The sequence below is a fragment of the Anser brachyrhynchus genome, assembly GCF_964034855.1.
Source record: "Anser brachyrhynchus genome assembly, chromosome: 13".
Classification (NCBI taxonomy): Eukaryota; Metazoa; Chordata; class Aves; order Anseriformes; family Anatidae; genus Anser; species Anser brachyrhynchus.
In genome coordinates, this window is record NC_137708.1 from 1,188,996 (window position 1) to 1,193,715 (window position 4,720).

At 57.8% G+C, this 4,720-nt stretch overlaps 2 long non-coding RNA genes across 3 annotated transcripts; one reads left to right on the forward strand and one right to left on the reverse strand.

Moving 5' to 3' along the window:
- Positions 1-317: 317 nt before the first annotated feature.
- On the reverse strand, positions 318-3,316 carry LOC308176970. The gene is made up of 2 exons (XR_013938752.1): positions 2,587-3,316; positions 318-2,160 (listed from the first exon to the last, which is right to left on the reverse strand). It is a non-coding gene; the product is annotated as an uncharacterized lncRNA (long non-coding RNA).
- Positions 2,081-3,921, forward strand: LOC308176969. 2 transcript variants are annotated; one of them, XR_013938750.1, is made up of 2 exons: positions 2,081-2,213; positions 3,331-3,921. It is a non-coding gene; the product is annotated as an uncharacterized lncRNA (long non-coding RNA). The 2 variants fall into 2 exon arrangements; XR_013938751.1 differs by having other exon boundaries at positions 2,086-2,213; positions 3,334-3,921.
- Positions 3,922-4,720: the final 799 nt, after the last annotated feature.

Here is a 4,720-nt window from a genome sequence, read left to right on the forward strand (position 1 = left end):
CCCATCGCAGGCTTTGGATGCTTATTTTTAGCTGCCGTTATTTCCCTCAGGCCAAGTTTTCTGTCACATTTCATCCTTTTTCTACTGTTTCTGGTTGTTACTTTCTTCCTCCAAGATGCTTTCTCTTCCAGATTTAGCCCATCACCGGGGAGTGGTGCTTTACCCTCCCGTACCCTTTCTCCTCTCCTCTCCCCATCTGCTCCCCCTGCGTTTCCATCCCCGGGGGGACGGAGGGGCGAGAGCTGGGCACAGGCAGAGCCGGCTGCTGACCCCCTCGGGCAGCATCTGGGGAGCCTCTCCCAACAGTGCCGGGGGGACTTGGTGCTGGCGTCAGGCAGGAGGAGCTGGAAATCCCCTGGCAGGGCCCAGCACCGCGCGTTGGCTCGCCAGCTCTGCTCCCCCGGCGCCGGGGGGCAGCAGGGAGGAGCGAGGGAGGCTGGAGGCACCCGCACCCACGCCGCTTCCCCGCGCCCTTTGCCAGTTGCAAGTGGCGCTGGCTCGCAGCAATGGTCCCCGGCTGTGGCGATGAGCTTTGCTCCATCCCGAGGCCCTCAGCAGGACAGCAGAGGTGGTGGAGAGGAGCCCTGAGCTGCGCATCCCTCCCGGGGCTCACATTTCCCTGCCAGCCGGCCGTGGCTGGGTGTGCTCCTGCTGCCCCATCTGCACGCGGGCACCGGGGCTTTCTCCCCGCCCCCCCCCCCCCCCCCCAGATGCTGTTTTGCTTTCAGATAGGTTGTGATGGCTGGGAGGAATGAGCTTTAATGAACAAACCTGGCTTATTAAAATAAATGTAACCAAAGTGCCAGGGCAGATTTAAAATGGAAAACAGGGTCTGGGAAATAAAAAGACAAGGCTGTTTCCTACTGAAACGCATCAGGGGAGGGCCTGCACTGCTTCACTTTGCCCTTCCCTCCTTTCCCCCCAAACCACCTCTGGCACCTTCATCCTGCCAGTGCTCCCTGCAGCCCTGCTAAGGGCTGTGTTTGCCACTTCTCTGGCTGTCCCAAAGACCAACACCAGCAGTGCCAGCCGCAGAGCACCGACACACAGCCCTGGCATCTGCCCTGCGGCACCGCGACCTGCTGGGGACAGGGACCCAAGATGCCAGCAGGAACCGCGGCATGGCCCAGGCAGCCTCGAGCCCTGCAGGGCCCCTGCTGCTTTCTGGTGATGCTGAGGGAAATGAGGACTCTCAAAAAATGGAGAAAAATCTTCTAGCCGAGTTCCTAATATAGTAACAATGCTTCTGCCTGTCCTACTTCACGGTGACTCTCATGCACCTTGCTCAGCAGCACGGACTGTTCCCTGGGCTGCTCCTGGGCACAGGCATCCGTGCTGCTGTGGATTTTCTCTTTCCTTTTCTTCTTCTTCTTCCTTTTTTTTTTTTTTCTCTGTTAATCTCCGCATTGCGTTTGACCCAAACACTCAGGTATTACTGATGCAAGAACCTGACTGCCCTGTGTTACACAGCCCAGAACCGTGTACTAGAGCCTGTACAAAGGGACAGGGCAGCCAAACGCTGCCACCAAGGTGTGTGACAGTCTCCGAGTGCAGGTAGAGACCTGGAGTCTGATGCTGTGCAAATCCGTGGAAGCCCAATGGGTGAAATCCCTGCTGTTTTGGGGCAGCAGTCATTGCAGGAAGGCCGGTTGGATACTGGTCCCAGCCACTGCAAATCGCTCCTTGCAACCAGTGCTTCATTCTGGTCCCACACAACACCTGGTCCAGGAACACGAGTGCTTACCTGGCCGCCTGACTTCGCTCCTGTGCCCTGGCAGGGAACGGGAGCACCAGAAACCAGGTGAACATCGCACAGCAGCCACTGCGCTTCCTCCTTCCTCCTGCGAAAATCATCCAGCCACAAATTCATGAAACTGGGGGAGCTTTGGGGCATTTCCCCAGCTATTTAGTGAGCAGCAGTGGGGTGTGGGGGAGCGCTGGGCTGCCCAGGCATGGCCCATCAGTGTCCGTGTGCCTCTTCGCTGCCCTGCGCAGGTGGTAATGAGGAGGAGAGGGGGACTCGAGCTGCAGCTGCTCCCCGTTGCTTCCCATCTCCTCATCTCCTGCTGGCCAAGCACCTGGGACCCACAGCCTCACCTCCTTTCTTCTGGAGTCCAGGGTTTATTAAGTTGTGTGTTATGGGCTGTTCGTAACAAATCGCTGCAGAGAGAAAACAGGAGATTTCAGTGGCTTGGACCGAGCAGCAAAACCAGGTTATTTATGTTTTATAATGTGAAATCTATGCTTGCTCTATAAAGGTTTGGGAGTTAGGTGTCTTTCAAGCTCCTGAATAGCAAAATAAGGCTTGAAAGCAAACATTGCTGGGGTATTTTCTGTCATTCAAAGCAGTTTTTTTAATTCTTTCCATTTCCTTTAGCCAGTGCTATGGCTAAAGTGAGCAGCTCAGCTGAAGCAGGAAATTTCTTTTTGGTGATGCTAGCTGTGGGTTACAGGGTTATTCCCTGCTCTCCGATCCTCTCCGGGGCCCCGGTCTCCAGCCGCCTCTGCTGTCCCCCCTTTGTCCCAGCGCAGGGATGCGGTGGGGTGGGATGAGGCTCCAGGCAAGAAGCTGCTTGAATTGCTCACGTTGTGAGGAACGGGGAGGTCTGCCAGCTCCTGCTATGGACAGCAGGGTGTCGTGCACACCTCCAGCCGGATATCTCTGAGAGCCTCGCAGCAGCATTGCTGTGAAAGGTGGGAGCCGTCGGGGGCTGCTCGGCAAGCTGGCTGCTCGGCGGTGCTGCTACAGGGCTCCGTGGTGGCTCTCCGAGCCTGGAGAAACGCAAACGTTTCAGCGGGCGGTTGGAGGCTTTCCCACCAGCCTTCCCACCGCAGAGCTCAGGCAGCCTGACATCTCCAACGGAGCTCCAGGAGAAGCCGGGGCGGACGAGCCCACAGGAGCCGCTCCGTGGCCGCCGGCGGCCGCTAGGGGTAGATCGAGGCTAAGGAGACCTGGCTGTGGGGTGGGGAGGGGCGGGGTGGGGAAGAGAAGGTGGGGAGGGGAGGGGAGGGAAGGGAAGGGAAGGGAAGGCGAATGGCTCGTCCTAGAGGCAGCACTATAGTACCCTGTTTTCAGGCTAAAGCACACGCAGAATCGACCTCCCCCTCCCCAAATCCGTAAGGCTTCCTGCCCGAGCCAAAACCCAGCTGCTGTACGTGACCCGAGCGGCACAGGGAAATGCCCGGTGTGCTCCCAGAGGGTGCTAGGGAAAGCCAGGGGGGCCCTCTGCCAGCCAGACCCCCAGTACAAATGCATTTGCTGAAGGTGTAAAAGAATTACAGGACTGAGGAGATTTCCCCCCCTTCCCTCCCCTATTTCCTTGGGACCAGCAGGAAGAGGAGGCAACAGGCAGGAAAGGAGAAGCGAAGCCGCAGAGAGACCTGGAGACAGCCAGCATTCCCAGAAACCCGTCCCACTTGGTGCTTTCCTGTGCTGCCTCAGTGGCAGCAGAGGCCTGAGAACGGGGATTTGCTACAGAAAGCGCATTCAGGCTGAGCGCTGGGTGCGTGTCATCACTCAGCTCCCAAACCGTAGCGACTGAGTCACCGGGAGATGGCTGGAGGCAGCCCTGCTGCGGGGAGGAGGGGGCTGAGACACCCCGCGGGGGTAAACAGCTGGCTCTGAGCGTGGTTCCTAACTGGACTTCTGCATTTTGGTTTCGCCAAAATTGCGTGGAGAGCGCAGTGAGGCTCAGGAGCCTTTGGGATGGGTCCCTGCTCGGCACGCAGGGAGATTACAGCAGAGAAGGGTGGCTCGAGGGGTGCTCGTGAACTGTAGGGCAGGAGAGACACCGAGAGTCGAGACAGCCCGGCCCTGACAAATCTGAAAGCAGGAAAATTTGTTCTGCTCGGTTGTGCAACACTGCAAGTGTTCGTTCCCCAGAGCAGGCACCCCAGGACCTCCTCTGTGTGCCCCCGAAACGCGGCACAGCCAGGACGGGAAAAGGGAATCAGAGCGAGGGAACTGGGAGATGACGTGGTCTGGTGTCTGACCGACGTCTGGGGCAGAGCTGGGCTCTGGGATGATGCTTTTGGGTCAGCAGCCGTGGCATCTGCTGCTCGGGGGCTGTTCGCACCTTTCCGGAGGGTGAGGGAGGAGCGCGGGGCTCTGACCGCCGGGCAGGGGCCTGTGCTGGGGGCACGGCGCTGGGAGCCCGGCAGCAGCGGGAAGGGAAGCTGGCGGTATTGAATGACTCTTGAGTCAGGTTTGTTTAGAACTTCTTGATTTGAGGGAACATGTATAATTTTTTTTTTTCTGAGACAGGGTTGAATTTCAGTTCAAATCCCATTAATAAACCTTTCCTTGGTTCTTACACTGAGCTGATTTGATTTGCAGAATGGGCACAGAGGACTACTTAGAGCAAAGCAAAAAAAGAAAAAAAAACCCCATCAGTGAAGGGCACTGGGTGGTAGGGGCTGGCTGGGGCAGCAGCGGGGGCTTTTGTGGGCACTTTGCTCACTGCTGGCAGCAGCTTGGTCCTTGCAAACAGCAGTGCTGGGGTGAAATCTACTGCCCTGGGGCAGGCACCACTCCAGCACTTTGGGGAGGCTTCGCGGTCCCATACTCTAGAAATTTTTACAGTTAGGCCCTGGAAGGAAGGGATCAGAAAGGGGAAAAGTTCCCAATCCTACCACCAAGCTGATGTCCTGGCTCTGTGGCCACCACCAACATGAGTGCCCGTCCTCCAGTCCCTGGGTCTGGATCCTGCTCTCCCTCCCC